A 12,898-nucleotide genomic window follows, 5' to 3' on the forward strand; every position below is an offset into this window, starting at 1 on the left:
TTCTGTTTTCATATCATACTATTGCCTGTCTTTTTACCTTTTAATTTACCCTTCCTAATAATCTTCATTTCTATACTCTACACTAACTCTCTCACCCTTGTTTTTCCTTTCAGGTAGCCTGCACTCATTTTAGTATTTCTCATAATTCTGTTTTTTTTTTTTTTGGTAGCTTATTCACTAGTTTTTGTTTGTCTGTGAAGACTTTAAATTCATCCTCATTTTTGAAGGATACTTTTGTCAGATTCAGAATTTTTGACTGGCAGTTTTTCTCTTTCAGTATCTTAAATAAATCATACCACTTTCTTCCCCCCTCCATGGTTTCTGAAGAGAGGTTGACAGTTAATAATATTGAGGTTCTCTTGTATGTGATGCTTTTCTTTTCTTTTGCTGCTTCCAGAATCCTCTCTTTATCTCTGATATTTGCCATTCTAATAGTAGGTGTCTTGGAGTAGTTCTATTTGAATTTATTCTGTTTGGGGTATGTTGTCCTTCTTGGATATTGATATTTATGTCTTTTATAACAGTTGGGAAGTTTTTAGTCATTATCTCCTCAAATATTCTTACTGCCCCTTTTCCATTCTTTTCTCCTGGGATACTGATAACATGTATGTTTATGTGTTTTGTATTGTCATTCAATTCCCTGAGAACTGTTCCATTTTTTTCTATTATTTTCTCTTTCTGTTATCCTGTCTTTTCCAGTTCAGATGTTCTGTCCTTGAAATCACTAATTCTGTCTTTGAGCAATTCAAATATTCTGTTATGTGCCTCTAATGTATTCCCATATCCCGAGATGCCTCCTTGTCTGTTTGCTTGTTGTTTTCGCTTACTGTCTGCTCATTGTCTCTTTGTTGTCTGTTTGTTTCTTCTTTAGGATACACTGGGAACTGAACCAGAGACCTCCTATGAGGGAGGAGGGTGCCCAACTGTCAGAGCCACACCCACTTCCTCTAATGTATTTTTAATCTCATCCATCATGTCTTTCATGCCCATAAGCTCTCTTACTTTTATTTACAGGTTTCCAAATTGTCATTTATGCTCACCCAGTGTCTTCTTAATATCTTTAACTTTTTAGTCATATTTTCCTTCAATTCTCTGATTTGATTTAGTAGATCTGTGTGATTATCATTAATTAGTTGTCTTAAATCCTGTATCTCATAAGAATATTTGGTTTGTTCCTTTGGCTGAGCCATTTCATCTTGTTTCCTAGTATGGCTTGTAATTTTTGTTGATGTCTAGGCATCTGAATGTGTTGGTGAACTTACTCTACTAGTCAATTTCTCTATTGATTAGTATTTTCTTTTAATAGTCCTTTTTTGATTTTTGGTTCAACTTATTCTAAGTCTTTAAAATTGCCTAGCTTAAGTTATCAAAATCAGTGTAGGCATATCACTAATGTTGTGCAGATTTTCTTCCAGGGGCTGGTGCTAAAGAAAGACCTAAAAGTAGTTTTTTCTCCTTGCAATTTCCTGGCTGGCCAGAAGATGATGCTTGTCAATGAACCACAGAGGTGTTTCTTTCAAGCTCTGCTTTCTTGTGTTTCTGGTCTGGTCAGAACCAAGATTTAAAGCAGGTTTTCCTGGCTGAATTCACTGAAGAGAACCCCTCTGACTCACCCTTCCCCTTCCTTTGTAACACCTGACGGGGGGAAGACATCTGGTCCACTCTCAGTTGGCTACAGTGAGCCAGGGGTTTTACCCAGGCTTAATGTCTTGAGGGTGAATGGAAGCCCTTCCTGGTAGCTGCAGAGGTTTAGTAACTCAAATTTGTTGTTTTGTATTTTACATGTCTCTGCCCTCCTGGAAGTTGTGCAGCACTGTCCTGGTCTGCTGACCCCTAAACCAGGTCCCTCAGACAGCTTTTGGCCTTTTCTCCATTGTTTTTGTGAAAGAATAGCACCCTGCCTTCCTACTCCAACACCATTTTTCTGGAGCTCCTCCAAATCTTCTTTTGAGTTTCTTTTCCCCATTACCTTGCTTCTCATTTTTGCACACTTTCTTCAGCAACACAAAAGGCCTATGCTTTGCTAAATGGTAATTGCTGAATTTTCCTCAAGCTGTCCTGGGTAGAGAGTGAGGGAAGTGGGGTATAAGGCCCAACTATAGTAAAGTAACTCTGCAAAGTGCTTATTATTTCCGTTGGACAGATTGGAAAACTAAGGGTCAGAACTTGTACACAAATAGCAACACTATTCACAATAGCCAAAATGAGGAAACAGCCTTAATGTATCAGTGGACAGATGTTTGGATATATAAAATGTGGTGTATCCATACAATGGACCATTTTTCAGCCATAAAAAGGAATGAAGTTTCTGATAATTACTATAATGTTCATGAACCTTGAAAACAGTATGCTGACTGATAAAATATGATAGGCTATATAATGTAGGCTTCCATTCATATAAAGATGCCTAATAGGTAAATCAGTAGACACAGAAAGCAGATTAGTGGTATCCAAGAACTGGGGGGAGTGGGGAATGGGGATTAAACTGCCTAATGGTACTAGATTTCCTTTTGGGGGGTGTCAAAACAGTTCTGGAATTAGATAGCAGTGATTGTTGTACAATATTGTGAATGTACTTAACATCACTGAATTGTATACTTCAAAGTGGTTAAAATGGGAACCTTTGTTATATGTTTTACCACAATGGAAAACAAACAAAAACTAAGTGTCAGAGAATAAGTTGTATTACTTATTATGTAGTTGTACTACTTACTAGCTGGTTGGCTTTGAACACCTGGCTATTTGAGCCTCAAACATTATTTTATTTGTAAAATGGTAGAATAATATCTGAAGAGGATATTATTGAGGTAGCCTCAGAAGGGTTGTTTTGGAGATTGACTGTAAAGTGCTGAAAGTTATTCAGCAAGACAATGGCAGGGGCCATATTCTGGATTCATGGGTTAGATTTTTCCTAGGTTTTATCCTAAGCAAGGCAGCATTCCCAATGAAAGCCATCAGCAGAAGCACCGAAGATCACTGGTAGCTTAAGAACCATATGAAGACCCAGACAGGCTACTTGCATGGGCTTGAGGGCAGAGCTGCCTGCATCCTGCCTGGGGAGAGGGGAAGTAAAGAGAGCAACTGGCCTTGTTCAAGGGATTATTGTAGGAAAGCCAATTCTTCTCTAGAAATTCAATCAAATCATAGACACTTCAGCTAGAGCAAACTTTGAGCAATTGCAGGTGAAGATGGAGTGAGAATAATCCACAAATGCTGTTTTTGGCTTTTGGTATAGGACATAGCATCCATAGATGATCAACCATATGTGGAAGAATAAGAATTTGGAGAGGATTAGACCAGACTCTGGCTAAAACGCTTTTCTTACCAGAGACTACCTTTAAAGATATTTAAAATTAATTTAAGGTATTTAAATTAATTAATTGTACACCAAGGTTTTCCAAAGTTCATCTATTAGTACATAGCTGACATAAATTTTCTCCACAATTATTTATCACTTGTGCTTTAATAATCGTTTTTCTTTAAAAAATACCTTAAAAATTGCTTTTGCTTCATTCTATATATTTTATTTATATGTAATGCACACCAAAGTCAGTGCATAACCACCAAAAAAGAGAGTACCACCTAAAAACCTTTGACCCTTTGGGAAACACATTTGCCTATTACTGTCTTTACAAACCAATCCCAGCAAGTTATTTTCATAAATCTTTTTTTAAAAAAATTTTTACACTTTTAAAATTAAAGTTAATAGATCACAAAGAACATTATATTAAAAAACATTAAAAAAACATAAAAAACATAAGAGGTTCCCATATACCCCATTCTCCATGCCCCCGCACCCCATCATTTTTGTAAATTGTATTTTTTGAAGATATATACATAAAAAAAAGTTACATTAAAAAATATAAGAGGTTTCCATATATCCCCCGCCCCCCCCCCCCCCCACTCCTTCCATACCAACAACCTCCTCCATCATTGTGGCACACTCATTGCACTCAGTGAACACATTCTGGAGCACAGCTGTACCACATGGATAATAGTTCACACTCTCCCTCAGTACATTCAATAGGTTAAGGTAAGATATATAAAGCTTGATTTAAAGAATACCTCCAGAATTGTTTTGCAGAGATATCCAATGCTTTATCCTCTTTAACCAAACTTTCTTCTCTAATACCCTTTCCCATCTTAGAAATGTCAACTCCATTCTACCAGTTCTTTAATCCAAAGAACTTTGAAGTCATCCCTGACTATTTTTTTCATATACCTGAAACCCAACAGAAAATCCTGTTAGCTCTGCCTTCAAACATATCCATATTGTGACTAATTCACATCATCTCCGCTTCTAATGCTCTAATTTAAGTCTCTTGCTTGAATATTTCAAATCTCCAAATTAGTCTCACTGCTTCTAACCTTGCTTCTCTGCAGTGTGTTTTCCACATAGAAACTAGCTGATAGATCATAGAGTATGGTTTCAAATGGTCAGATCATGCCACTGCTCAGCTGAAAAATTTCTAACAACTTCTCATCTCAGAGCAAAATATAAAATCCTTACCTTGATCTCTAAGGCCCTTCCTGATTCCCATCTCCTGCATCTCCATCCCCCATTTCTTTATTTTCCTCAGTGACTTATTTTGCACTTCCCATCCCCACCCCCAATTCACCCTTTCTTCTACCCATCCAATCCTATCCACCCTTAAGAGGCACCTCAAGGCTAATATCCTTTGGAGTAGGTTTCTCAACCTTGGCTACATATTAAAATTACCTGGGAGCTCTAAAATAATCCCAATGCCAAGGCCATAAGGCAGGCTAATTAAATCAGATCTTAAATGGATGGAACTCTGGTTATTCCAGTGTGCAGCCAAGGTTAAGAACCATTGTTTTGGAGAACCTCTATAAATTGATCCAGCCCACCTGAATTCTCCCTACTCTGAATTCCTTTTGCACTTCCCCTGTTTTCATGTGTCTTTATTATTTGTCTTCCTATTATAAAAATTTACTCCCTGTGGGCATGGGGGCATATCCTAAGGGTATTGAGTATATAATTTTTTACCTCTCATATTCAAAACAACCTTGAATAAATGCCAGTCTTGTAGTCTACAATATTCATATTGAACCCTTCTTCTAAATTGCGTAAGCATATTTTGCCATTGATGGCATAAAATTCATAATCCTTCTAACTGGGTAATCCTTAATCTGTTACTTTTGGCGCAAGGTATATGCACCCTTCACATCTTGTCAACATTTCTCATTACTTTTTCTCTTGTTCTCTCTGTTCAAACCTGGCCATCTTTCCTGCTTTCAACCCATCAAGCACACTTTTGCCTGGTAGCCTTTGTCCTTGATGGAATGCTCTTTCCCTAGACATAAGCATGGCTTTCTTTCCACCTACTTCAGGTGTCTTTTGAAATATTGCTTTGTCAGAGAGGCCTGATCTAATTTCCTACATCAAACAACTTTCTTCTACTTCTTTACTTGCTTTGTTCTTCTTTTTAGGGTTTAGAGCTTAATAAATTATTTTGGTTTTCTTTGTGCTTGTCTACCTCTGTGGAGAAACCGCTGGAGGTTAAACTGTTTCCATAATGGGCCAGAGGTTAAAATGTTTCCAAGAAGCAAATGAGGGTATGGACCTTGAGCATCAGGCCCTTTCAAGAGGGAACACTGTCTTGAACAACCCATGACTGTTTGCAGAAAGAAACATTTGAGCCCTGCACCCTATGGAAAAATGTGGACATGATTGCTCTGGCAAAGTGTTATCTAAAGAGTAAAAACATTAGCTATACTCCCTTCCCTGAAATATTCAATAACTATAGTGTGGAAGCTTGGGTGGAGGCTCTTAGTCCTTGAGACTCTAAATCCCCTGTTTCCATCTTTTCTTTATTCTTGTGTCTCTTCCTTAAGTTCTGTGGTGCCTCCCATTCGAGTCTTTCCTTTGTTGAGCTGGTTTCAACATACCTCCAATTAGAATGAGTACCAGGAAAAGAAGAACTTTGTTTTGTTAACTATTCTATGACCAATGCCTAAAATATTATCTGGTAATGAGTAGGCACTTAAAAAATGCTGAATAAATACCAGATAGAATAAATACTATCTGACTATTATAGTCAAGATTCTGGCATTTGAAATGAGCAGAAGCCAGATAGGAAACAGCACCCTCCCACAGTGCAAGCCCTTTACTTTATGCTTATGGATATTCTTAATCAACAACATTGTATTAGTCAGGGTTCTCTAGCAAAACAGAATCAACAAGGGATATCTGTTGATAGTAAGATATTTATCAGAGTCTCTCACGCAGCCATGGGGATGCACAAGTCCAGGTTCCGCATGCAGGATGAAACCAGGAGTTCTGATGAAAGTCCAGTGAAAATTCTTGACGAGTTCTGGGAGATGTTGGCTGTCCAAAGATGAGCTGGGAAATTCTCTATCAATGCTGGAATTACTTCCACTTTTAAGGGATTCAACTGATTGGGTTAAGCCTCACTCATTGCTGATGGCAATCTCCCTGACTGATGTAATTATAACCACATATCTATGATTTACCACTGCAGTAAAGTCAATGGTGACTAAAGTCCATAAATGCCCTTGTATTACAGTTAGCCCAGTGCTTGCTTGACCAAACAACTGGGCACAATTACCTGGCCGAATTGACACAATAGCCTAACCATCACAAACATTCATCAAGAACCTATTGTATAGATGATGCAAAGAGATAAAATGAAGGAAAAGGAAGTTAAACTTCAGATGGTATAGGAAAGTTCTCCATTTTCTAGAAAAGTCATTCAAGACCAGACACAGAGGATCAAGCATTTCAGAAAAATAGATGGGCTAGAGTGGTCAAAGAATGCTTGAAAAGCATGGACCTTGCCTTGTGTCTTGAAGGAGTCTGCTGCATTTAGCTATTGCTCTATAACACACTACCTAAACATAGTGGCTTAAAACAACCACCATTTTATTATTGCTCATGGTTTTGAGGGTCAGGAATTTGGGCAGATCTTGAGTGTGCGATGCTTCTCTTCCATGTGGCACTGACAGGGTTTACTTAGTGATATTTAGCTGGTGTATGGACTGGTTTAGAAGATCTAAGACTGTTTCACTCATTATTTAGGGCTTTAGTGGTGATGGCTTGGAAGGAAAAGTTCAGCTGGGACTGGGGCCCAAACCACATACACATGTTTGGGCAGCTTTGGAATTTTCAGATTTCTTACATGGCAACTCAGGGCTCCAAGAGTGAATGTTCCAGGAAACAAGTTGAAAGCTGCATGGCCAGCCTCAGAAGTCACATAATGCCACTTCCATCATTCCCTACTTTTAGTCACAAAAAGTAGCAGACTTGCCCAGATTCAAAGGTAGATGACATAGAGCTCCACCTCTTGAAGGATGTATTGTCAAATAATTTGCAGACACGTTTTCAAACTGTTTCAGCAAGTTAAAATTTAGTTAAGAGGAGAGGAGCTGGAAAAGTGTTAAAAACTGAGGGAGAGAAACTCACGTTCCACTAGCCCAGGTGGCAGCTCTGAGGGAAGTGATGCAGACCTTGGTGGGATGGGTGGTGCAATAGAAGGTAGCCTAATTGAAGAAAACCTATCAATGATTATACTTCCCTCAGGAAGTAGAGCCCGGGCACAAGATTTCTCCAACTTTGAGCAGTCTTGAGGGCAGAAAGAAGAAGGCCCTACAGTGTAGAGAAATCCATGGAAGAACTCACAGGACCTGATGGACAAAAATGGGCCTATATGGATTCAGAAGAATATAAATTAGTAGCTGCTACAGCTTTTACCAAATCTGTGCAGGGCAGGGTGAGGGAGATGTTAGGAGAAAAGCTCAGACTGTCCAATATGATACTTAGAGTAAAGCCTCAGTTATCCCAGGGAAGTGACCTCCTCTTCCTGTACAACTGCACTACCCACATGTGGAAAGTAATTTCCCTTCAGAAATAGGTTCAGAGGCCTCCTAAAGACTCTGAAAGCCAGTGATGAAGAGAAAGGTGCTGTGTAGGAAGCCAGGTGGGGAAGTATTAGTGACAGATGAATCAATTATCAGTGAATCTGAATCTGGTACAGAAAGTGACATGGATCTCTGGGACTTGAGACAAAGGCTGATGAATCTACAATTGCAGGAAGACAGAGAATCCTCACTTCATATTTCACAAAAATCTAATCTACTACATGAATACCAAGGACTTTTTCAAGAAGATCAGCTCATTTGCTACCTGCAAAGAGAAGGAATAGGCCCTCCAGCTTATGAACAAGATTGCTACCAGCCATCCCAAGTCCTTCATTCTCCCAAGGCTACACCAGTTAAACCAAAATTGAGGCAAAGTAGACCGGGTATCCTGTTATTTCGAGTAAAAACGAGACTGAGACTCAATGAGATTACCTGGTGAAATTCACAGGAAGGAATTATGCTGGGGTGTCCAAGAGCAGATGCTGTGTTGGGCAGAACCTCAGCCCAATCCTCAGTACTTATATGTTCCAAACACTTACCTAGTACCAACCAAGAAGAAAACATCTGCCCTTTGCTGGGGTATTCGATGTGACCTTGCAAATGGTGTCATGCCCACGAAGCTTCCCTTCCCTCTTTAAGTTTTTTTTTTCCTTTCTCCTTTCCCAGGATTGTTGAGGATAACATATTTCTTTATAGCTCTCTCTCTTTTAAATAGGAACAACTGACTTCAAAAACCCATGGAACATTATAAAGTAAGGACTTCACCCATTTATTGGCCTTTCCAAGTTACACAAGTAGTATCAGATACCACTCACCTTATGAATTACCACTTTCAAATTAAGCAATTGAAATCATGCCAGAGAAAGAAAAAAAGTCCTGGTATTTTTATTTTGTTAGATTAATAAGCACCATTTCTATTCTATAACAATTTTTCCTTTAGTCAGTTTGTGTTGTTGTGTTTTTATTAGCATGTATTTTAAAGTTACTGGGTGTTAAATTTATCTAATAAAGATAAATTTTTGGAAATCCAAAAAAAAAAAAAAAAAACAAAAAACTGAGGGGGAGTGGGAGTTGGGAAAAAGTCTGGTACATTCTGGAACCATAAACAGACCCATGTGCCTGGAGTGGAAATTGACTGGAATAAATATTAGAGACAAAGACAAAGAAACAGGCTTAAGCTGGGATGAGTTTGAATACTTGGGTAAGGAGTTTAGTCTTTGTTCTGTAGACAAGTGATCTTCAAACTATTGTACTTACATGTTCCTAAAACAATTTTGAAAAACAATATTTTTCAAACATATTGAGTTGACCTCCAATTTTTTCCCCATAATTTGGAAGTCATTGAAAAAGTCAGTGGCTCTCCTCCATGTGATCATTTGGATGAGGAAGACCTTTTAAAAAATACTTGGGAGCACAAATTAGAGTTTAATTCAACTGCAAGTATGGCAACATATGTACACAATTTTCCCCTCTTTCAAATTCTTGTACTGCCAAAATTATCCCTAGAGAGACTACAAACATTGTCAAATGTGATTGATTATTAATTTATTAAACTTAGCTGTCAATTGATACATGCTGGATGGAGCCTTAGAAATGATATTTTGAGAGTTTATTTACAATCATTGAAAGCAGACGGTTCTGTAAACTTACAAGTAATCGCAGTCTCCTTAAACTCCCAACATACATACATTTCAAGATTAAATAGAAACCCATTTTCTTCAAAAGTAATTTTCTACTAGTTTCTCATAAAAATAAAAAAAGACAGCATTCACAATTTTCATAATATTGAACTCAAACCAAGATTTTTCTACAAATGATAGTTTTCCAGAAAGTTTAAAGACATCACAGAATAATGTGATGTTAAACCAAATAGACTCATCACCACAGAATATTTTACTTCTGAGAAATACTTTGCAGTATTTCCTTTTAACCTGACTTTTATGCTAAATTTCAATTGTGTATATGCTAAATAAACACACCAGATTCAATCCAAGTCATTCATATTTATGCAGTAGACTGCCCTATGTGACCAGTTGTTGCAGCAAAGCCAGGAGTTCTGGACAGAGAAACCCAAAGTGACACTTGGAGATGCGGAGGAACAGATTTATTACACACAGGCTCAGAGGAGAGCCAATCTCCTAATTCTGAGCCCCCTTTTTCAGTTTTCATAGGTTTATATAGGAGTTTATGTGGGATTAGCATGACTTTTCCTCATTGGCTAACATGTTGCTAGGCAAAATTTTGCAAGCGAGGTTACAGAAGAAGGTGCAAGGCCATGCTTTTGCAGGCTGATTTACAGAACCAGGGGGCAGGAGTGGTTTGTTAGATCACAGAAGAGGGGAGCAGGAGTTGTTCATTTTATAATTCTTTTGTGAAGGCCATGTTCTCATAGGTTGATTTACAGAAGCGGAGGCTGGAGTGGCTCGTTAGCTATTTTTGCAAGGTTACGCCCTTTTGATTTCTCAACAATTCCCCCCTCTAATGTCCTTATAATTTTTTAAATAGGGCGTTACTCGAGTTAAGTGGAAAAGCAACTTAAGGTAGTAAAGCATTTTACAAAACACAAGTATGTTACTATTTTTTTAAACTACATTCCAGTCTTTGGGAACTGTAGTTGTTAGTTCAGTCCTAAACAATAATCTGAGCAGTTTGAAGAGAAGCAGAAATTACAGGGAACAGGAGTTTATCCAGTCAGGTGATGGTGATTCTCTGTGGCTCTGGGCAATTTGGATTTTCAAGGGACAGTCAGGTACAGGGTGAGTTGTTTAGTCGTCTTGTTTTTTGTTGGACTGTGCCCCTTTAACTCTAGTATGATGAATCCAAGGGGCAATACCTGAAACTTTGAGAGCTGTGGGGGTTACAAGGATAATAGTATGTGAGCCTGCCCAGGTGGGCTGGAGGGTCTCTTTTTTTTTGGCCTTTTACCCAAACTAGGTTTCTGGGCAAGTGTAGGTATATTGGGTGGCCTAATGGGATGGGATCCTGAGACAGGACAGTTTTGTGTATTTGGGCCAGGGTTTTTTTAACTGCTGGAGGGTAGAATCCTGACCAGTTTTTCCTAGGAGCCTGAGATTTCCCTTGAAGGTTTGAATAATTGGGGTGGTTGTTTAAACAGAATTTTAAAAGGTGAATAGCTGATGGTCCAGAGGTGCATCTGATTTAAGGAGGGCTAATAGGATCAGATTTATTTATGGGGGGCCATTTTTTTTATTTTTACAGAACTTGGCTACAGTGGTTTTGAGGGTTTGATTTATGTGTTATACTTTCCCTGAACTCTGGGGCTTTATATGCTGTGCGGGGTTTTCACTTAATTCCTAACATTTTGCTAGCTCTTGGACAAGGGCTGTCACGAAAGCTGGGCCATTGTTGCTTCTTATGGGTAAAGGTATCCTGTGCTGGGGAACTATTTCTCGGAGCAAAGCTATAGTTATTTCTCTTGCTTTTCAGTATGGGTGGGAAAGGCTTTGACTCAGCCTGAGAAGGCCTTGACTTGATTTTATTTTTGTAAAGTCCATTGTTAAGCTTTTAAGAGGGGCAATTCCTGTGTGTTGGATGCCAGCCAGGGCCTGGGGGCCTTGGGAGGGGTTGTCTTCAGTGCAGGTTTGGCATCGGCTGTTAATGGTGGTGGTGCAGAGAGAGGCCATCTGGGCGATGTAGGAATATTTCCCAAGCAGGACTTTTAAAGCCCTCTTTTTCAGGTGGGTGAGCTGGTGGTATTGTTGAACAAGGGTGTAGGAAGCCCCTTTTGGGATGAAGACTCTGCTATCCGGGAGTAGCCAGTTTTCCTCTGGGGTTTGGTGCTTTTTTTCCCTTCTTTGCCCACTTCTGTTTCTCCTGGGTATAGTTTAGTTTTTTAATGTGTCCCTAAAAAGGACAAGTGAGACACCAGTAGTGGGGTTGCAGTTTGAGGGCCTTTTTGATTGCCTGTCAAGCTGCTTCATCAGCTAGCGTATTTTTTTAGGAACTGCATCCGTTCTCTTCTGATGTCCCCGACAGTGTATGACGGTGACCCTGCTTGGCTTCCAGACTGCCTCCAGTAGTTGAAGGATTTTTCTTATTTTTTATTTCTTTTCCCCCTGCAGTTAGGAGTCCTCTCTCCTTATACATTGTTCCATGGATATGTATAGCAGCAAGTGCATATTTTGAGTTAATGTAAATGTTTACTGTTTGCCCAGCGGCCAGTTGTAGGGCCAGTTGTAGCGAGTTCTGCTCACTGCGCAGACCATCCTTTAGATGGGGAGCTGCTTTTACTACTTGTTTAGCCATGGTGACTGAGTATTTAGCAAGCCTTTTTCCATTTTTGGTAAAACTGCTGCTGTTTGTGAATAAGGTTAGATCTGGGCGAGAAAGTGGCCTGTCCTGGAGGTTGGGGCAGCTGGTATAAACTTTTTTGTTATTTCTGTGCAGTTGTGTTCAGGAGTTCCAGTTTTGGTCAGCAAGAAAGTAGCAGGATTTAGGAAAAGAGGTGGGAGAGTTTTTGAAGCTCTGCGGGAGCTGAGTCCAAGTTAACGAGTCTTTTGTTGAGTCCTGGGGTTCTCTCATTTAAAAGCAAATAGAGACTGGCTCTGGAGAGCTACCAGCAGGCAGAAAAAAAAGCATCCTTTAAATCCAGACCCATAAACCAGGCGGCCCCAGGTGGTTCTGGCAGCAGCAGGGGTTTCAGGGTGAAGTGTTCCCCTCTTTTTGGGGTGGCCTTTCTCGATTGTTTGGGTCTGGATTTTTTAAGACTGCTGCTAACAGGGAGACCTGCTGTTTCATTCACTTTTTTTTTTTGCTCCCACCTCAGCAGTTTTGTCCTGATTGATGAATACTTTGCGACTTTGAGGAGCTGGGAGATGTTTATCTCTGTGAACCCATTTAGCTTTTGAAGTTTTTGTTTGAAGTCCAGTGCCGCCTGGGCTACGAAAGCTGCATTGACCATTCTCTGGGTTTCTGGGGCTTCTTGGTTGAAGGGGGTGTAAATCTTGAAGGCTTTGTGGAGTCGCTCATAAAAATTTCT

At 39.4% G+C, this 12,898-nt stretch overlaps 1 pseudogene; it reads left to right on the plus strand.

The window, feature by feature from the left end:
- The first annotated feature begins 7,646 nt into the window (after window positions 1-7,646).
- On the plus strand, window positions 7,647-8,537 carry LOC101416150 (centriolar and ciliogenesis-associated protein HYLS1-like; annotated as a pseudogene).
- Window positions 8,538-12,898: the final 4,361 nt, after the last annotated feature.

This window comes from Dasypus novemcinctus, chromosome 6 (genome assembly GCF_030445035.2).
Source record: "Dasypus novemcinctus isolate mDasNov1 chromosome 6, mDasNov1.1.hap2, whole genome shotgun sequence".
In the NCBI taxonomy this organism is placed as follows: Eukaryota; Metazoa; Chordata; class Mammalia; order Cingulata; family Dasypodidae; genus Dasypus; species Dasypus novemcinctus.